The sequence below is a fragment of the Myxine glutinosa genome, chromosome 11 (assembly GCF_964187855.1).
Source record: "Myxine glutinosa chromosome 11, kmMyxGlut1.1, whole genome shotgun sequence".
Taxonomy (NCBI): domain Eukaryota; kingdom Metazoa; phylum Chordata; class Myxini; order Myxiniformes; family Myxinidae; genus Myxine; species Myxine glutinosa.
The window spans coordinates 99,403,730-99,426,810 of NC_136271.1; the positions used below are offsets into that span (position 1 = coordinate 99,403,730).

General features: G+C 46.7%; 1 long non-coding RNA gene across 1 annotated transcript; it reads left to right on the top strand.

Annotated features, from left to right (window-relative positions):
* Positions 1-423: 423 nt before the first annotated feature.
* Positions 424-18,563, top strand: LOC144888321 (uncharacterized). Its single transcript, XR_013620914.1, has 2 exons — positions 424-626; positions 17,921-18,563. It is a non-coding gene; the product is annotated as an uncharacterized LOC144888321 (long non-coding RNA).
* Positions 18,564-23,081: the final 4,518 nt, after the last annotated feature.

The following is a 23,081-nucleotide window of genomic DNA, read 5'->3' on the forward strand; positions in this document are numbered from 1 at the left end:
CTCCCTAGGAGGGACTGATGATGAATTGGTAATGGCAAATTTTGATGTTGAGTTGAAAATGGCAAATTTTGATGTTGAGTTGAAAATGGCAAATTTTGATGAGAGTTGAAAATGGCAAATTTGATTGGTTAGGAGGGAGAGAAGACGAATTTGGTTTATGGGAGGAACGGGGAAGACAGTAGGGATGTTTGTTGATTTGTAAAGTAGATGTTTATGGGTAGTGTTGTGTTGTGTGGATACAGTTCGGGGTAAGGGAGGGGCCATGTAGGTTACCTGGTGGGGGGGGGGGGGGGCGTACGATAGGAACGTACCTGTCTCACCTGGTTCCCATGTGCCCCCAGTGTGCATTACCTTATATTGCGTGCACTTTTGCGCCCTTACCACCTTACTTACTTGGTTCTTCTTTTGTCTCCCACCTCCGAGGATCTGGCTTTGGGGTAGAGAGAGAGGAGAGAGAGGTGCTGGCTGCGCAGTTGTGGGCCTGCACTTTCGCTGTTTGCTGCCGGGATCGATACACCATATGGACCGCAATGTTTGTGGCCACCCACAATGGACCGCAGTTCGTTTGCGGCCAAGCACCACCCGGGGATGGACCTATGGGTCAACGTGGCACCTATGCCATAAAGGTGAACCACTGTTAATTAACACCACCAAGTGCACCACAAGAAGAGCAAGAGACACCTGCAGGGTTAGGGGTTGTCGAATTTATTTTTATTCCAATGAACAATGGTGACTGCACCGATTGGTGGTGGGGTGGTGCTGTTGATGCTCGGGAAGGGTGCTCTGCACGTTATTAAAGGCCGTCGGCCACAGAGCACTCGTGGGTTGGTGTATCGATGCTGGCAAGCGCGCTCTCTCTATGCATAACATCTGCATGTGTTCCTCCAAAGACAGGTCCTGGATCGTAGTGTAGATATCAACGTAATCTTGTAAATAATGCTCCCTACCGGCTGTATGTTTAGTTTGAGAATTCTTTCCGGATTCGGTTATCCTGTGGGTGTGTTTCTGTGAGGAGAAGGGTGCAACGTCACAGGGGGACATATTTACTCATTTGTGAATATCTGTAAAACTGTCGCACTCAGGGTAGAGTTAATAGTAGAGGGAACTACATTGCGTGCCACACTAAAGTAGGTAAAAATTTATCGGGTCGGGACGCCCCGAGGGTAGAGAAGGGTGCAATGTTGCGAATATGGAATTTGGCCTCCATATCCGCTTGTAAATATTCCCCTATTTTCTCCAATACTCCCCAACTTTCCCCAATCCCCCATTCCCTAGTCCCATTGCATGTAAATAACAATCAGTAGAGCCGACCTTCCCCTTATTCCCCCATTAAATGTCGTGCCCAGGTCCACCGCACCACACGTAGACAACTTTCGGACATCTTGCTAGTTATTCTTAATCTATGTCAGTTAAGGCCTCGTTTCCATTAATTATGACTCTTTGTTGCACCAGAATGTGATTATATGGCACCAGTAGTGAGTTTAGGACCTTTCCCATACCTCCTTCCATCTTCTTCCCCAACAATTACAACAACAACAGAGGAGATGGCGGCGGAGCGGGGGAGGATGCGTCCTCACACCGGCTCGATTAGCGCCATTGACCACGCGCTCCACGGGGTTACCACGAAGGGGCTCCTTGTCAGCTCCTCGTCAAGGGCGGAGCCTGGTAAACCCCCCGCACGCACCCAATGAGAAGCAACGTGCCGATTCCACGAGGCGGAGCTAACGAGCCGAGGGCGTGTCACTCCCCGCCGGATATACGCGGCCACGCGCCGGATGTGACGTGAGATGCGCCCCGAGCTGGAGAAAGAAGGACCTGCGAGCGCTGAGAGAGAAAGGCCCGCCTGTGAAAGAACGTTACCTCCGAGCGCTGAAACCTCCCGCATCTCTGGACCGGACCGGGTCGATTCTAACCTTTGAGCACAGGTGCACCTGGAGCCATCGACAACCGCTTTCCTGCCATCAACCCCCGTGTGAGTCAGCCGTTGTCCCGTTTACCTGTCGTCTGTCCGGGAATAATATAAGATTGTGTCTAAGTGCCTGTCTTCCTATGATGTACCTCTCGTCCCTGTAATCTAACCTTTCCGTACGAATATAATCTCCTCCGGAGGTCTTGAGAATTGAAACATTGGTGTCGTATTGTGTTATTGTAATCCAGCCGGGTGTCTTCTTTTTCTTATTGAGCCAGCATCGCGCGACTAGTCAACGTTCGGGTATAATATCGAGTATAATCTTGTGCAGACGTGGTCATCCCAAAACCCCTCGGTGAATAACATCTAAGCCACGTCTGTAACAATATATACATACATATATATATATACATACATATATATATACATACATATATATATACATACATATATACATACATACATATATACATACATATATATATATATATATATATATATATATATATATATATGTATATATATATATATATATATATATATACATACATATATATATACATACATATATATATATATACATACATATATATATATATACATATATATATATATATACATACATATATATATATATACATATATATATATATATATACATACATATATATATATATACATATATATATATATATATATATACATATATATATATATATACATATATATATATATATATACATATATATATATATACATATATATATATATATACATATATATATATATATATATATATATATATATATATATATATATATATATATATATATATATATATATATATATATATATATTTATATATATATATATATATATATATATATATATATATACGTATATATATATATATACATACATATCGCTCCGGTCGTAAGTTTGTTCATTTACAATCAGGTCACTCCATCCCAGTCCTCTGGTCGGCTCAGCGCACTCCCACTCATCGTCCCAGCGCACCTGGTCACAGCAACGCACACAATCGCACCTCCTGTCTGCGAACCCTGGCCACATCACCTGAGTTCATCCCCGCCATACAAAACAACATCAAGCTCACCCTGTTCAATACCCGGTCCCTCAACAACAAATCCCTCATCCTCAACGACTACATCCTGGAAAATAAACTGGACTTTCTCTGTCTCACTGAAACCTGGCAACAACCTCTGGACTACTTCACACTCAACCTCACCACACCCAATGGATATTCCTACATCAATAAACCATGCTCTGAGGGCCGAGGTGGTGGAATTGCCGTTATTCACCGACAAGACATCAGGACCAGCCTCATCTCCATCGCATCTGCTCCATCATTTGAACACATGGCTTTTAAACTCTCTGGTCACACACAGTCAGTCATGGCTGTTGTCTACCGCCCTCCCAAACCACACCCATCATTCCTGTCTGACTTCTCCTACTTTCTGACCCAGCTATGTTCCCTCTCCCCTCAATCCTCCTCCTTGGTGATTTCAATATCCACATGGACTCCACTGACTCCACGATAACCACTGACTTCACTGATTTACTCACCTGCTTTAACCTCACTCAACATGTCAACTTTCCTACCCATAACCGTGGTCACATTTTGGACCTTGTCTGCTCTACTGGATTAATCTTGCACCATCTCTCTGGCTCCGACCTCACCCTCTCTGACCACTTAGCCATCACTATGACCATCAACATCCCCGCCCCAACACCAAGGCATTATCGCACTATCAACTTCCGTAAGCTAAACGCTCTTTCACCTACCTCATTCTCATCCACCCTCTCTGAAAAAATGTCCACTTCTCCCTTCGTTGACCTCCACAACCCTTCTGATCTCACTGACTACTACAATCACACTCTCTCCTCCTGCCTTGAACAACGTGCACCTACAAAAACCAAAACAGTTTCTTTCACCCATTCTGCTCCCTGGTTTACCACTGAACTCCGCCTGATGAAAACTCGTGCTCGCCAACTTGAAAGACTCCGCAATAAAACAGGTCTCACAATTCACTCCCAAGCCTACACGGACCACCTACAACACTACAAAGATGCCCTCTCCCACGCCCGCTCCGCCTACTACTCTCAAATTATCCACTCTGGCTCCGGAAACCCAAAAGCACACTTCTCTACAATAAACAAACTCCTCAGCCCCCTGAACACCACCACCCAGTCATTCACAGTAGACAACTGCATCTCCTTCCTTTCATTCTTCCAACGCAAAGTTGAAAACATCTACAACAGCTTGACCACCGCCACACCCGCTCCCCCTCAAACCACCTGCCCCCCCCTTATCCTGCCATCCCCTGTCTCAATTCTCCCCAATCTCCCCTACTGACCTCTCTGAACTCCTCATAGGAATGAAAACTGCCACCTGCACTCTTGACCCCATCCCCTCCAGCTTTGTCAAGGCCTCCCTTCCTGCTCTCTCTCCACTTATCATTGCAACAATAAACTCCTCCCTGTCTACAGGCATCGTCCCACCATCCCTCAAAATTGCTGCTGTTACCCCCATTCTGAAAAAACCTGGACTAAACCCTGACACCCTAAAAACTTCAGACCCATCTCCAACCTACCCTTTCTGTCGAAAGTTTTGGAATGTGCTGTAGCCGCTCAACTCAAACATCACCTCTCTGCCAATAACCTGTATGAAACATTCCAATCCGGATTCCGCTCCAACCACAGTACTGAAACTGCTCTCCTCAAAATCAGCAACGACCTTCTCCTCTCCTCTGATGCTGGCAACCTCAACATTCTCATCATCCTCGACCTCAGCGCCGCCTTTGACACCATCGATCACACCATCCTCCTCACCCGACTTGAAACCACCTTTAACGTTACTGGCACTGCCCTCTCTTGGATTAAATCATACCTCTCTGACAGACGCCAGTTCATCTCCATCAATAACTGCAAATCCCCCACTGCTCCCCTCCCCCAAGGTGTCCCCCAAGGTTCAGTTCTTGGCCCCCTCCTCTTCATCGTTTACCTGTCCCCCCTCGGTCACTTAATCCGGCGTCATGGTCTCCAATTCCACTGCTTCGCCGATGCCATCCAGCTTTTCATCTCCACCAAGTCCATCTCCACCGACACCCACTCTATCCTGACAAACTGCATCACTGAAATAAAATCCTGGCTTCAAATTAACTTCCTCAAATTTAACTATGATAAATCTGAAATAATCATCATTGGCCCAAAAACGCTCATAAAATCCACCAATAACTTTGCCCTCAACATCGACGGTATCCCAGTATCCACCTCCCCTCACATCCGGAATCTTGGCATCATCTTTGACCAAACCCTCTCCTTCGACAAATACATTAAACAGATCACAAAGACAGCCTTCTTTGACCTGAAAAACATCGCCCATCTCTGTCCATCCCTCTCCTCCACGGCTGCAGAAACCCTCATCCACGCCTTCATCACCTCCCGTCTGGACTACTGCAATAGCCTCCTCTATGGTTCACCCTCAACAATCACCAATAAACTCCAATACATTCAGAACTCCGCTGCCTGTCCACTCACCCATTCCCGGACCCGTGACCACATCACCCCCGTCCTTTACAAGCTTCACTGGCTCCCCATCTCCCAGAATCCAGTACAAAATCCTCCTCTTGACCTACAAAGCCCTCCATAACCTGGCCCCATCCTACCTGGCTGACCTCCTCTCCAGACACACTCCCAACCGCAACCTCCGCTCTGCTGGTACCAACCTCCTGACCCCCCCCCCCCCCCCCATCCGGACCAAATTCAGATCCTGGGGGGACAGGGCCTTCTCCATCGCTGCTCCCACCCTCTGGAACTCACTACCTCACACCATCAGAGACTCCTCCTCACTCACCACATTCAAAACATCACTCAAGACCCACCTGTTCAACACTGCATTCAACATTTAACCCACAGCATTTAACCCCTGACTATCTCTTCCCCTTCCCCCTCCTTTTTGCTTTGAATATTTCCCTATTGATTCTTGTTTTTTGAAATTGTTTTTATGTTTTGCTATGCATTATGTTTTGCACTCTGTCAAAGCGTCTTTGGGCTCCCTGAAAAGTGCTATATAAAATAAATGCATTATTATTATTATTATTATATGCAGACTTGGCATTTAATATGGAAATTTTTTTTGTGGGGGTGGACTTACTTTTCAAGATGTCTTAGAACCAAAATTTCATTGGAATTATGTTGAAATATTCTAGATTTTGTTAATGTGACCTTTAAAAGAAACAAAAACCACATTTGACATTTTGAAACAAATAAATTGATCCTTGAAAGTGATGTAAACTGATATCGAACTCAATTCATGGACAGTACTGTGTTAAACTTCTGTACGTTTTCCAGAAGTATCTCTTTATTTTGCACATTAGCCAAAAATGTTTTTAACAAAAACAAAAGTTAAATTACGACTGGGATTACGGACAGTAAAATTACAGTTCAGTACTTCGTGTAACCCCCACGAGCATTCAGGAGAGCACGTACACGTTGAGGCATGCTGTTCACGAGATTTGCCAAGGTTTAGACAGGAATCGCTTGCCATGCAGTGACAATAGCCTGCTGCAATTCACGCACAGAGGTCGGCTGCTGGTCCAAGTGGTCGATTTGACGCGTTAATTCTGCCCACAAGTTCTCTATCGGATTCATATCCGGGGACATGGCAGGCCACTCCATATGCTCTACACCACGGTCAGCAAGAAAGTGTTGGATCATGCGAGCACGATGAGGCCGTGCATTGTCATCTTGGAAGACAAAGTTTCCTCGAAAGGCTGCACGAGCAAATGGAAGCAATATTTCTTCCAGAATGGCCCTGTACTTGAACCGGTTCAGGTTTCCATTCAGAACAACCAGGTCAGTTTTGACCCCTGCATGAAAAGCAGCCCAAACGGTCACCCCACCACCTCGGACTCTTGGCACTATACAATCTTTGTTGTAGGCTTCATGCACTTGTCTGCGCACTCGGACGCGGCCATCTTGACGATAGACGCGGGAGGTCTCGTCTCTTCAAACCGGTCCATGCGCGCTCGCTTTCGAAGTTAAGTAACTTTTCACAATTGTGTTTTTGTCGAAACTGTATCTTTCTCTCGGTGTATGTACCTATTGGGGTGTCTTTAATAGTATTCTTGGTGTTGGTTTTTCATACCTGTGTACAGAATCGTCGGTCTTTCATATCGCGTATTCTGAGGCCTAAGTGTAGTACTAGGCTACCATGTCCGACATTGGCTTGAGGATTTGTTTTTGTCTCAGCGGTTCTTCGATCGCGCTGCAATTACTTTCCGGTCTCTGTTTTTCACGGTCTTTTCACCCCATACTTCCTTGTTTTAAAATCTCAAAAAAAAAAAAAAAAAAAAAACATTTCCTTCTGTTCTTATTCGTTTATTCGTTCTTATTTGTTCGTTCGTTCTTCGACCACGTTGTTTGTGATCACGTGATCACGTTGTTAAAAAATTTCTAATCTGTCCCCTGAAGACCTGTATTCTGTCATATTCGATAACACCTTCTTCTTCTTCTTCTATAAAAGGATGCTTTCGACTTACTCACCAAATCTATTCATTCCGAAAAAAAATTCCATCTCTTATAGTGCATCTTTCATTCATTCCCTAAACTCTCCAGCACTCCATCCTCCCTCCAGCGTCCTCAAACGTATTTTTCACTCAAATGTCTCAAGAAACTCATTTTGCAATAAATGTTTGTTTCCCATTAATCGTACACTTTTCAAAATCCCATCACCCCAAAATCCCATTTCCCATCACCCCTCCCCTCTAAATCTACCCCCTTGCCCCTCCCCTCCAAATCATCCCCATCACCCATCTCTTTCAAATCTTCCCCCACACCCCTCCCCTCCGAGACTCTCCCTCGCTCCTCCCCTCCTAGACTCCTCTCACCCCTCCTCCTCAAAGCGTCCTCCCCGCTTCTTCCCCCTTCCAACTTTCACCTTCATCTCCCTCAACCTTCTGCCTCGCTCTTCCCCCTCGTCAAATAACACCTCACTGCGCCTCTCCCAATCACCATCAAACCTTTTGTCCGCCCCATTCTTCCCTTTCTCCAAGCTATTCTGTAATCTCCGACACACCTTCAACAGCTCTCCCTACCTCTTCCTCCTCTTCCACATCTTACCCTACCGCTTCCCCCCCCCCCCCCCCCCCCCCCCCCCCTGTTCTGTATCCGATGTTCCCCCTTCCTCTTCCTTAACAGTATGGACCTCAAACATCTGGGGCCTCCGCTCAAACTTGTCTGATCTCTCCATACAGGTTGCTTCTGACAAACCAGACGTGATCTGCTTAACAGAAACTTTCCTCCTTCATGATGTCTCTGATTCCTTGGTATCTCTCCCAGGTTACTCCCTCCTCCGGTATGATAGACCTGAGCCTCGTCCTGGAGGTGGGGTTGCTATCTTTATAAAAAACTCTCTTCCTCACTCGCCCTGCACTGCCCTCTCTCCACCTCACCCCCAGGAATACCTTTGGCTACGGCTTCCCCTTCGCTCCCACCTTTTGTTCATATGTGTGTTGTACCGTCCACCAAACAGTGATGACCCCGTCTACATCTCGCTGTCTGAGAATATGGACCAACTTCTATCTACCCATCCCAACTCTCTCTTCCTCATATGTGGTGATTTCAACTGTCACCATGCCTGTTGGCTGGGTGTGGGTACCTCTCTCACCAGCCATGGCTCTTCAGCAAAGGACCTCTGTGACTCACTGGGACTGACACAATCTGTCAATTTCCCGACCCGGATTTCAGTCAACGGAGCATCTTCTCTTCTGGACTTGGTTATGACTAACTTCCCTGAAAATGTCTGCTGCTCTTCTTCTGCTCCAATCGGCTCTTCTGATCATTTGCTTGTTAAAGTGGACATCTCTCTGACCATTCTCAGAGAGCCTCCTCAGCGTCGACGAGTCTGGCATTTCACTCAGGCCAACTGGCACGGTCTTCAAGCAGCCATCAATCATCTGGACTGGTCTCCCATCTCTACTGCCTCTGACATAAATTCTTCCTGGGAATTCTTCCAAAGCAAACTGCTCTCTCAGGCACAGATTTATCCCATCTCGTCTTCTGTTGTCATACCCTTCCTCCCGTCCATGGTACATGGAATCTTGTGGTGAGGCTATTGCCCAGAAACAACTTGCTTTCGTCTCCTGGAAAGCAAATCCAACGGAAGGAAATCTCATTTCCTTTCACAAAGCCCGAAACAAGTGTGTGTCCACCCTCAGGAGAGCCAGGAAACAATATCTATCCGTTCTCAGGACCGAACTCTCTTATCTGTCTCCCTCTTCCAAATCCTGGTGGCGTCTGGTCAAATCTGTTTCTGGTGTTTGTTCCCCCTCCATCTCCTCCCTCACCTCAAATGGCCACACGGCTGACTCCGCACGTGAAAAAGCTGAATGCCTCAACTCTGTGTTTGCCTCTAAATCTTGTGTCCCAAACCCATCCCTCTCTGTACCACCGTACCCAGTCGTACCCAGCTGCTCCTGGACTCTGTGTCCTTTCCTCCTGACAAGGTGGAAAAGTTTCTGTCAACCCTCGACTCAGATTCTGCAACTGGACCTGACGGCATCAGCCCACGGGTCCCCTAAAATCCTGTTCTTCCGCTCTTTCACTCCCTCTCTCTGTTCTCTTCACCCCCTCTTTTGCTCAAGGTCATCTTCCATTTCTGCTTGGACATCTGCCAACATCACCGCTTTGCACAAAAAAGGTGCAAAAACAGATCCCAGCAACTACAGACCAATCAGCCTTCTCCCAATTATCAGCAAAGTCATGGATTTCCATCATTGCTTCAGATATGAAATCTTTCCTCTTGTTATTTAATTTATTTAATTAATTATTAATTGGTAAAAATTTTTGAGAAATTGGGGTAAAGTCTTGGGTGAAGGTTAACAGGTGTTAACGATAGGCACCATGGCGTTTGTGGCACAGAACTTTGTGGTAACCCCGAGTGAGGCACAGTTCCGAGCGTTGCTAAAGTCGGACCTCTTGAAATTGGCCAAACATTTTAACTTGGAGGTCCGAACTAATTTGAGGAAGGCAGAGTTGCAGGCCACGGTGATACAATCTATGGTGGGATTAGGAACATGGGACGAGTTAGCCTGGGAGTGGCTACCCGAAGAACCAGAAGATGTTGAGCTCCGGAAACTGGAGTTGCAATTACGGAGCCAGGAACGGATTAAAGAAGAAGAAAGGAAAGCAGAAAAGGAAAGAGCAGAAGAAGAAAGGAAAGCAGAAAAGGAAAGAGCAGAAGAAGAAAGGAAAGCAGAAAAGGAAAGAGCAGAAGAAGAAAGGAAAGCAGAAGAGAGGAGAGAAGAGAAACAAGCAGAGGAAAGGAGAGTGGAACGAGAACTCCAGGAAAGGTTAGAAGGGAGAAAAGCGGAGGAGAGGAGAGCTGCAAGGGACCTCGAAGCAGAGGAGAGAAAAGCGGAAAGGGAATTAAAGGAACGTGACATGGAGCTTCAGCAAGAAATCAAATTCAAGGAGCTGGAGTTAATGAGAGAACGGGGAGAGGCACCACCCTTGCTGACGGGGTCGACGCCTAACCAGAAAACCTGGGATGTGGGCAGACATGTGAGGCTGGTTCCACCGTTCAGTGAAAAAGAAGTCGCGAAATTTTTTCCACACTTTGAGAAAGTGGCTCGACAATTAAACTGGCCGGAGGAGGCCTGGACCATACTCGTGCAAAGTGTGCTGGTGGGGAAAGCTCAGGAAATTTATTCGGCGCTACCAATGGACCAATGTGCAGATTATGAGGTACTGAAGACGCACATCCTCAAAGCGTATGAGTTGGTTCCGGAAGCTTACAGGCAAAAATTCAGGAATGCCAGGAAGAGGGAGAGTGAGACCCATGTGGAGTTTGCCAGAGTGAAAGAAAACATGTTTGATCGGTGGTGTGAGTCAAAAGGAGTCGGGAAAGACTTCGAGACATTGCGGGACTTGATCCTGGTGGAGGAATTCCAGCAGTGTGTCCACGAGGACATCAAAGTGTACCTGCAGGAAAAGAAAGTACCAAAGTTGTGGGACGCAGCCACCATGGCAGATGATTATGCCTTAACCCACCGAATAGGGGTCCACGAACCTAACTCCTCGCCTAGATCTCCGTAGGGGAGGTGGGGAACAGCAGGTGCGGAGAACGACCATACATGGCGGCGGCCTCGAGATGATTATGGGGACAACTATGATACCCCACCTGTTCGAAATCAGAGGGATGCGGGCCCAAGACAAACTTATAGTTCGGGGGGCCCGAGGCAGACCACGAGTTTTTCCTCCGGGCCTACTTGCGCTTTTTGCAAGAAACCTGGACACTTGATGTCCAGTTGTTACCGCTTGAAAAGCGAAGACCCAGAGCGGAGTCCGACTACTACGACTCCAAACGCAATGGCCATTGTGAGAAATCGCCATCAAAAGGGTTACCAACCATTTATTTCAGAGGGGTTTGTGTCACGGGATGGAGCCTCGACTAACCGGAAACCGGTTAGGATATTGAGGGACACAGGGGCACATCAATCTTTAATGCTTGAAGGCATTTTGCCATGGTCCGAGGAGACGGCAACGGGGGATAGTGTTCGTTTACAGGGGATCGGGGGCGGTGTTAGTGCTCCCCTTCAGGTCATCCATTTGGAGTCCGATTTGGTGTCAGGACCGGTCACCGTCGGTTTACAAGCCACGCTTCCTGTAGAGGGTGTATCTGTGGTTATCGGGAATGATTTGGCCGGGGGTCAAGTTTATGGTAACCTGAGGGTTGATAAAGAGCCCAGCAGGGAAAATAACGCCACACCAGCTCGGGATGGCGACAAAAGTGCCAAGTTATTTGTAGGGGGACTGAACTTCAAAACAGAGGAAGAAGTTCTGACCTCTGTCTTCAACAGATATGGGCCGCTGGTGGAAGTGCGGTTGGTAAGAGACTGGGAAACGCAACAGTCAAGAGGGTTCGGCTTTGTCACGTTTGCCAGCACAAAAGACGCCAGAGAGGCAGAGAAGAATTGGAATGGCAAGGATTTGGAGGGTCGGACCATAACAGTAGGGAAGGCATTTCGTAGACGTCGAGAGGTCTACAGGAGAGGACAACTGGGCGGTAGTTTTGGTGGTGGCCGCAATCAATATTATTATGGAGGCTCCCTGAGTTACGGCCGCTCCCGAAGGAAGGATTGGCAAAGTAGTGGCCGAGAAGGAGACCGCTATTCATGGGACTACAGGGACAAGTGGTCCCACCCTAAGTATTAGGGAAGTTCTGAGAAGTTGAAGCACTGAATGCGGCGGAGCCGCCGAGCCAAGATTCCTACACGGATTAACCGTGAACGCCGTTCCTAAAGGCGTCCATGTAGTGAACTTTCATGCACGGACTAACCGTGAACTCCACGTTCCTCAAGGCGCCCATGTAGAGATCTTTCCTGCACGGACTAACCGTGAACTCCACGTTCCTAAAGGCATCCATGTAGTGAATACTCGGCTTGGCCTCCCGGAAAAAGTGCTATCGAGGGGCTTAACTTTGGATCTTTGATCAACCCCTTAACCTTCATTCAAAGAATGAAAAATAAAAATCAGAGGTTGATGAGATGGAGTTTGGCTTTGCAGGGGTTCAACTTGGAAATTGAACATGTACGGGGCCGTTACAATGTCGTGGCGCACGCTTTGTCCAGATTGAGTTAATCTGGGGGGGGGGGGGGGGGTTGAGTTATCTGGTTTGTTTCTCCAAATTGGCCGGCAAAGAAAGTTTTCGCTGGGTTCAAACTTTCTTTCTTGAAGGGGGGGGAGTGTTACATATTTATGTGAATGTATGTGAATTACCATTCAGGTCTTTGCTTATCCGTGTGTAGTATATTAAGTTGTTGTGTAGTTGTTGTGGTTGGAGGGTCAGGAGCCCTTCTGAAAAAGTGGCCGGAAACGGAAGTGACCGGAAACGGAAGGAAAAAGACACGAGGAAAAAAGGACGGGTATTCTTCTTCCTCGCCCCGCGCCGACGAAAGGTGGGATTGATTGAGCCGTGTGGAAAGCGGCGTTCCCGAGCCTGTCTGGCGAGAGGAGTTACCGGGACGGATACCTGCCCGGTGGACGTCAAACTGTCGTGTGGCCGTGCACCGACCCAGCGTTTGGCCCCGCCCGCGACCCCATCTAAAAAGACGCGTACGGGTCGCCCGTTGGGGCCTAACACGCCTGGCAAGCGGCGTGGGGCTTTTGGCCTGCTTTCCCGTACCCGCTCCGCGGGGCCACGAGGGGCTGTAGCCGGGGTGCCTGGTACGATACCTGCCCGGTGGAAACACGTCCACCCGGGGTTCGTTCAACCGCCCAAGTGCGGCGACGCCGACCATCATCTTGGTCAGGAGGGGCCCAGAGACATTGTGCGGGACCGAGACCAAAAGGGGGTCGTGAGTACTCACCGGGACACACATATATAAGATGGCCATCTTACTCATAGGGAATTGATTGGGGATTGGGAATTGTTGATGGTTGTGTATTGTTGATTGCTCGGGGAAAATCTCCGTGGTTGTGTCATTGAAATTGTATGGTATCATTACCATTGGAAATATATCCTTGAACATCAGTTGTCTCTTGGGTGAAATTCATATGGATTGCGTGGCGAAAGCGCATATATAATACAGCTTTCTGGCGAAGTTCCTCTCACGGTCCGGGGGTCACCGAGACCAGGTATTCACCGAGGGGACCACGTAACACTCTTCTCCAATGGCTTGATCTCTGATCATCAATTTTGGTTTCAGACCTGGACACTCTACTCTGGACATGCTGCTTCTGCTTTCTCAACAATGGATGGAGGTCCTCAATGCCAAACAGGAAATGAGAGCAGTCTCCCTTGACATATCACGTGCCTTCGATACGGTCTGGCACCCCGCTCTGCTCACCAAACTCTCCTCTTTTGGTATCCATGGAAATCTCCACGCATGGCTGGCGGACTTCCTCTCTAGTCGTAGTCAACGTGTGGCCCTGAATGGGTTTCTCTCATCTCCTCTTCCTGTTCAGGCTGGAGTTCCACAAGGCAGTGTTCTGGGCCCTGTGCTGTTTCTGGTCTTCATCAATGATCTCTCCGACTCTCTTGAAAATCCTCTGTATCCCTTTGCTGATGACTATACTCTCTGCCGCTCCATTCTTCATCCCTCAGATCGGCAGTCTGCAACCTCCTCACTCTCTGCAGACCTGGACAAAATCACAGATTGGGCAAACAAGTGGAACATGTCTTTCAGTCCTGACAAATCTCACACTCTTACGATGTCTCTCCGAAAAGACCGACTGGACAACCCTCCCATCCACTTTCTGAATAATCCTCTCCAAGAAGTTCTGTCACTCAAGCTTTTGGGTCTCACTATCTGCCATGATCTTTCCTGGGAAAACCACATTTCAAATCTGGCCTCCAAAGCCAGTCACCGACTGGGCATCCTCCGTCGTGCGAAGTCCTTCCTTGGCACACCTGAGCTCCTCACCACATACAAGGCTTTCATCCGCAGCTCAATGGAATACTGCTCTCCCCTCTGGGCTGGTGCTCCTGCCTCACACCTAGCTCGTCTTCACGCTGTTGAAACCAAAGCATTCAGAATCATTGGAATCTCCCGCGATGAAGCTAACTCCAAGGGCCTCTCACTCACTCACAGCAGGCAGGTTGGTGGTCTTTCCGTCTTCGACCGACTCCTCTCTGGCCTTGCCCCCCCAGCTCTCTCTCTGGGCTCTGTCCCGCAAATATTCCTACAGGTCGCACAAGATCTGCCTGCAACCCTCTCATGGTCAAACTGCCAAAATCAAGACTCTCTGCTCACCTTCACTCCTTCATTCCTCTTTTCTCCCGCCTCTGGAACAAACTCCCTCACTCTCTTCAATCCCACTCCACCCTCCAGGTCTTTAAAACAGCTGTTCACCACCTTCTCTTATCTTCCCCCATCCAAAACCTTGGTCTTTTCTACCCCCCCTAATTTCACCCCAATTCCACTTTTTTGAAATACCAACTTCTGTCCTGGAAGTCCTTGGTGTCCTTGTGTTTTATACTTCTCCCTCCCCCCCTCCCCCTCCCCCTTCCCACAACTCCTACCCCCAAGCCCTCTCCCTTCCACACATCTCCCTGCTCTCAAATGTTGTGTTTGTGTGCTTCCCCTTCTCTCCCCATCTTGTTTTCCGCTCCCTCTTTTTATATATTTTGTTTGTCTGGTTGATTTGTTTGTGAAGTAAATGTTAGCTCTTTCACGAGTCTCGATTCAGTATACAAAAAAAAATATAAAAGAATCTGGACTCGTCACTGAAGATCACGTGATTCCAGTGTCGTGGCTGCCATTGACGGTGCTCTCTGGCCCACTGCAATCGGCGCTGGCGGTGTTGTCTGGTCAGGCGTGGCTTTCTCAAGGGACGCCTAGCACGATAACCTGCTTGAACCAGTCGTTGGTTGACTAGCCTTCTGGATACAGGCACATTTGTCAGTTGCTGCCACTCAGCCCTAAGCCGATTAGCTGACTTGGTACGGCCATTGCGGACTAACCGGTGCAGCTGGCGATCATCCCTCCTTGTGGTTCTGCGGGGACATCCTGGCCTCGGTATTGGAGTAGGGACACCCCTCTGAGCATTTCGTTTCAGGATATTTGACACCTGACCTTGAGTGATGCCATACTGCCGAGCAATAGCACGCTGTTTCATGCCGTAATTTCGTAAAGCCACCACTCCATGACAAACAGCATTGTCGAGTTGACGGACCATCTCCAGAGGAAGCAGCAATAACTTTTGGAGACGTGCAGCAGTTGTTTTACACTAATACAGAACGCAACAACCCTTGTATACCCGACTGTGAAGCCAATCATCAAATGCACCTGTCCGTACATTTTGCCACGCCACCTGTGAAATAATCCTGTTGTTGACTTCTTGCTGCGACAGATAATCAGTGACATGGTTCTTTTAACAAATAAATCACCAAAGTGTAAAAGAAACTCACCAGATTGATATACTGAGTTAAGAAAGTAAACCCGTCAAGAAAAAAAAATATTCCATATTAAATGCCAAGTCTGTATGTATATATATATATATTATATATATATATATATATATATATATATATATATATATATATATATATATATATATATATATATATATATATATATATATATATATATATATATATATATATATATATATAATCGTTAGATTAAATAAGACGCGGACGTAGCTTCAGGACGTCGATCTTTAATTGTCGACAAGCTTTCGACCAACAAAGGTCTTCTTCTGAGTCAGCCCCAAGTTCGACGGAAGTCGTCGAACTTGGGGCTGACTCAGAAGAAGACCTTTGTTGGTCGAAAGCTTGTCGACAATTAAAGATCGACGTCCTGAAGCTACGTCCGCGTCTTATTTAATCTAACGATTATATATTCAATACAAATGAGACGCCCTGCTCGTACTTTGGAGTTTCTACTATTTCTTACAGTTATATATATATATATATATATATATATATATATATATACATACACTGTATATATATATATATATATACTGTATATATATATATATATATATATATATATATATATATATATATATATATATATATATATATATATATATATATAATGGTATCTGTAATCTGGTTCTCCAACCTAATGAGCGGATAACATGACGTCATCGCCATGCACGTCCGCCTTGCCTGCAAAGTTCCAGAGGAACCATCTAGCAGTGCGTCATTACGGATTATAAATACAGATACTGTCACAAGTGCATGCAAAACTCACAGTTACCGACCTGGTTTCGCCCTTGTTGGGGCTTAATCAGGGCAACGCAGTGAGGCTTTCCATACACTTGTAACTCTGTGACCCTTTCGGTTTTTATATCAGTCACTATGCGACCTTCATATCATCAGTGGAGAACCGCCAGCAAGGTGTCCCATACAGCTGCTGCTGCACCTTGCTGGGAGCGATACGCACCGCCTGCCACGCGGTGACGTTATCTTTGGTATCCACTCATCATATGGAGTCGACCTGGTTGCGGTTGGGAGTTACTAATAATGGTATCTGTAATCTGGTTCTCCAACCTAATGAGCGGACAACATGACGTCATCGCCATGCACATCGCCAGGTCGACTCCATATGATGAGTGGATACCAGAGATAACGTCACCGCGTGGCAGACGGTGCGTATCGCTCCCAGCAAGGTGCAGCAGCAGCTGTATGGGACACCTTGCTGGCGGTTCTCCACTGATGATATGAAGGTCGCATAGTGACTGATATAAAAACCGAAAGGGTCACAGAGTTACAAGTGTATGGAAAGCCTCACTGCGTTGCCCTGATTAAGCCCCAACAAGGGCGAAACCAGGTCGGTAACTGTGAGTTTTGCATGCACTTGTGACAGTATCTGTATTTATAATCCGTAATGACGCACTGCTTGATGGTTCCTCTGGAACTTTGCAGGCAAGGCGGACGTGCATGGCGATGACATCATGTTGTCCGCTCATTAGGTTGGAGAACCAGATTACAGATACCATTATTAGTAACTCCCAACCGCAACCAGGTCGACTCCATATGATGAGTGGATACCAGAGATAACGTCACCGCGTGGCAGGCGGTGCGTATCGCTCCCAGCAAGGTGCAGCAGCAGCTGTATGGGACACCTTGCTGGCGGTTCTCCACTGATGATATGAAGGTCGCATAGTGACTGATATATATATTGTTGCGAATATGGAATTTGGCCTCCATATCCGCTTGTAAATATTCCCCTATTTTCTCCAATACTCCCCAACTTTCCCCAATCCCCCATTCCCTAGTCCCATTGCATGTAAATAACAATCAGTAGAGCCGACCTTCCCCTTATTCCCCCATTAAATGTCGTGCCCAGGTCCACCGCACCACACGTAGACAACTTTCGGACATCTTCCTAGTTATTCTTAGTCTATGTCAGTTAAGGCCTCGTCTCCATTAATCATGACTCTTCGTTGCACCAGAATGTGATTATATGGCATCAGTAGTGAGTTTAGGACCTTTCCCATACCTCCTCCCATCTTCTTCCCCGTCTACAACAACAGAGGGGCACGGCGCTGCGCGGGGGGAAGTGTGCGTCCTCCCACCGGCTCGGTTCGCCGCCATCGACAATGCGCTCCAGACGATGCGCTCCAGACCATGCGCTCCACGGGGTTACCACGAAGGGGCTCCTTGTCAGCTCCTCGTCAAGGGCGGAGCCTGGTAAACCCCCCGCACGCACCCAATGAGAAGCAACGTGCCGATTCCACGAGGCGGAGCTGGCGAGCCGAGGGCGTGTCACTCCCCGCCGGATATACGCGGCCACGCGCCGGATGTGACGAGAGATTCGCCCCCAGCTGGAGAAAGACGGACCTGCGAGCGCTGAAACAGATGCGCCTGAGTTTGGAGAGGCCTGAGAAAGCCCCGCCTGAGAAAGAACGTCACCTCTGAGCGCTGCGACGAGACCTCCCCGCATCTCTGGACCGAACCGTGTTGATCCTGCCCCCGAGCCCAGGAGGACCTGGAGCCATCGATACCCGCTTTCCTGCCATCAACCCCCGTGTGAGTCAGCCGTTGTCCCGTTTGTCTGTCGTCTGTCCGGGGTTAATATAAGAGTGTGTCTAAGTGCCTGTCTTTCTGTGATATACCTCTCGTCCCTGTAATCTGACCTTCCGCACGAATATAATCTCCTCCGGAGGTCTTGAGAACCGTATCCCTGGTGTCTGTCATTATAATTCAGCCGTGTGTCTTCTTTTTCCTTATTGAGCCAGCGTGGCGCGGCTTCGTCAACGTTCGAGTACAATCGGGTAATTTGTGCGGACACGACGGCCATTCCGCTCGGCCCACCTTAACATCAAAGTCGTGTCTGTAACAATATATATATATATATATATATATATATACACATACATATATGTATATATGTATATATGTATATATATATATATACACATACATATATGTATATATGTATATATGTATATGTATATATATACACATACATACATACAATACATACATACATACATACATACATACATACATACATACATATATATACTGAAACGCAAAAGAAACTTACCACCTTTGAAACCTTTAAATATCAACAATAACACTGCGTGTAGTAAATGTGTGAACTTATTTGTGGACAATAGTGTCCTCGCTGTCAGACAAAACGGTCACGGATGGTCACTTGAACCTTCAATGGTCACTTCATAGCACAGCTGTTGAACAGCCGTTTTGACTGTCAGTGATTAGCCAAGGGGTACGGGATGATTTTAATGAGCTGCACGTGATGTCTTGATATTGGCTTTAAAAAGGCCAGTGCAAAATGGGCATTTTGACCGAAACATTTGACCATTTTGACAATTTTGACCAACTTCAAAAAGACCGAAAACGCAAAAGAAACTTACCACTTGTTTGAAATGTAATAAAATTGTAACAGTTCAAAATAAAACAAACCAACAATTGCTAATTGAAACATTGGCATTTTATTGATGACATGTCAAGTTTTTGACCAAGATACACCATCTCATCAGTTTGTTCTACAGTACAGAACAGCACAGGGTGCAATGTCAGTCCCCTTTCAATAGCGTGTATGGCCACCATTGTTTTGGATACAGGCAGTGCATCGTCGGCGTATACTGCCTACCAGTCTTTGGATGGATTGCTGCTGGATTCTGTCCCACTCAGTCCTCAATGTCTGAAGCAGCTCTGCCCGTGTCCTGGCCCTGCCAACGACGCGTCTCCCAAGCTCATCCCACAGGTGCTCTATGGGATTCAGGTCAGGGGAGAGCGCAGGCCACTGCATGGTGTTGATGTTCTCGCCTTGGAGAAATGCAGTGGTAAAGCGAGCAGCATGGGGACGAGCGTTGTCATGCTAAAAGGTTCTCAGTTCTGGGTGGTCTAGCAGGAATGGCAGCAGATGAGGTCGCAGGATGTTATCCACATACCGCTGGGCGTTAAGATTCCCATCCACAACCACCAGTGGCGTCCTGTACCGGCCTGATATGGCTGCCCACACCATCACACTTGGGCCACCCCACCTGTTGGCTTGACGCACGCAACAATCGGCATATCGCTCGCCAGTTCTTCTCCAGACACGCTCACGCCCATCAGGACTGTCCACACAGAACCTTGACTCTTCGCTGAAAGCGACCTCGTTCCACTGCGCCAAGGTCCACCGCTGATGCTGCTGGCACCATCTCTGACGGTTGCGGCGATGGGCAACCGTCATCACGGGGCCTCTGTATGGTCTTCTGGCAGTCAGACCATAGTCATGCAGTCGTCTTCGTGCAGTATCATTGGAGATCCGTGGGTTTGCACGCCCCGGAGTTTCTGCCGCAGTGCGGGATGCTGGACGGAATCGATCCCGCAGGTGACTTCGGACCATCTGCCTGTCCTGCCTTGCAGTGGTGACTCTTGGCCTCCCTGATCGAGGTCTGTCATCTGCAGAGTTGTGGAGGGTGTCTCTGTCCACCAGGGCCGATATCGTCTGGTGTGAACAGCCAAGGCGACGTGCCACCTCACGGTAGTTCAGTCCGCCTTGCAGCATGCCCAGGGCACGCTGCCGTTGATCCCTTGACAATCGTGGCATGTTGATTGAAATGCCCATTTTGCACTGGCCTTTTTAAAGCCAATATCAAGACATCACGTGCAGCTCGTTAAAATCATCCCGTACCCCTTGGCTAATCACTGACAGTCAAAACGGCTGTTCAACAGCTGTGCTATGAAGTGACCATTGAAGGTTCAAGTGACCATCCGTGACCGTTTTATCTGACAGTGAGGACACTATTGTCCACAAATAAGTTCACACATTTACTGCACGCAGTGTTATTGTTGATATTTAAAGGTTTCAAAGGTGGTAAGTTTATTTTGCGTTTCAGTATATATATATATATATGGGTATTGGTATATTGTGCCCTTCATAAGTGGAGGAACAGTGAATTCAAGATGTTGCTATAATTTTTAAATTTGGATTTGAGTTCAAAAGATGAATAAGAGGTCAGAGTACAGAAGGTCAGATTTTATTTCATGGTATTCCTTTGCATATATGTTTAACAATTGCAGAACAATAGATATACTGTATGTTCAGTCCCCCAATTTTCGGTAAGCATAGGTATTGGAACAGGTGACTGACAGGTGTTTATTGTTGCATTGATTGTTCACCCACAAAAGAGCTGTGAATGTCTCATCTTGGTTTTAACCTTTGCTTTTGCTTTTACCACGGGAGTCTGTCTATGAGATCAGTCGGCATAAACCAAAATGAAGACCACAGCACTGTCTATGAACGAAAAGCAAGCAATTTGGAAGCTGAAGGAACAGAATATTTAAATTTGAACCACAGCACAAAAACTTGGCATCGCTAATACAACAATTTGGAATATCTTGAAAAAGAGAGAAACCACTAGTGTACTTAGCAATAAACAACAGCAGGGCCGGCCAAGGAAATCAACTACAGTTGATGACAGAAAAACCATCAGAACTGTGACTAAAAACCCTAAAACAACTGTTAGTGACATCATCAAAAACCTGTAGTTTGCAGGGATGAAAGTATCACAATCTACCATTAGCAGAAGACTTCGACAGCAGAATTACACAGGCTACACCGCAAGATGGAAACCTCTCATCAGTACTAAAATAGAAATGGCAGATTAGAATACAGAGGAGCCAGTAGCATTCTGGAACAAAGTTTTATGGACAGATGAAACCAAGAAAAACCTTTACCTTTTATAAAACCTTTTATAAACCAATTCATATTTTTCAGGAGGTGAAGACACATTCTGCTTACATTTCCCTAGTTCAATCTTTCCAGGTTGTTTTCAAACATCTGCCATTGTTTTCTCCTGATGTTAGCCTCATCATAGTTTTATTTACTTTCCTTGCTGTCATTTCGATTTTCAATTTATTTTCAGCAACCATTACCTCCAGGTCTTTGTCTTCAATTTCATATGTGTATTTTATCGTCTGGATTCTCCTCTTCAGTTTTGGGCTTTGATTTCCTCTTTAGAATTGCTGTATTTGTCCTGTGTCCTTTCTGAGCATCTCCCTCCATCTCTAGAGTCATTGCTTCCATGATGGTGTGTGTGTGAGAGAGAGAGGGAGAGAGGGAGAGTGAGAGGTTGTGGATCCGCCATTTGGAGGGGAGCTGGCCTGAAAGGATCGAAATCCCAAAGCAGAACGGTGCCCAACTCATGATCCGTGCAGTTGTGAAACCAGTCAATTGCTTACAGCTTAAGGTTCTTACTTTAGGTAAGGGAACTAAATTGGGGTTTAGAATGAAAATAAAGTTGAGCGTAAGATGTAGTGAATTTTAACATAAATTATAGCAATCCTTTAATTTATAATATGATGTTTAGGAATAACCGTTACTGTACAATAAATAATGACAAATGTGATGACAAAATAATGACAAAGGCAGACATAAAAAAATGAGTTGTGTCTGCACTCCTTTTTGCTGTACACACACATACACACACACACACACACGCACACACACCCATACACAAACACATGCACCCCCTCCCCTCCACACACACACACACACACACACACACACACACACACACACACACACACACACACACACACACACACACCTACTCCCACCCCCCACATAACACCCACATACACATACACACACACGCACACACATGCGAACACACACACACACACACACACATCCACACACACACATCCACATCCGCACACACAATACCCCCTCCCTCACAACCCCCCCTCCCCACACAAACACACACCCACGCCACACACACATACGCACACATGTGGAACACACAAACACACACATGCACACACATACGCACACGTGTGGAACACACAAATACACACCAGTGAACACACATTCACACACATACACATGCACACGTGTGCAAACACACGTGCACACACACACACACACACACACACACACACACACACACACACACACACACACACACAATCACAATGGACCACTGTCCAAAAGGAAATGTGTACAAGGTTTCCATAGATTTTCATAAGTAGCCATCATGCACTGAACCGTAGGGTGAAGGTACATTTGTTACTTGCAAAATCGAAGATTTTTCAAGTATATTGGTCGGTGCCGTTTGTGGTTCTGTCTGTTTGTCTGTTTGTCACCGGCCAACAGGTCACAATTCTAAACCGATCGTCACGAAACTTCACCAAGTAGTATAAGTCGTCCTAATTGAGAAGCCTATTGATTTTGAG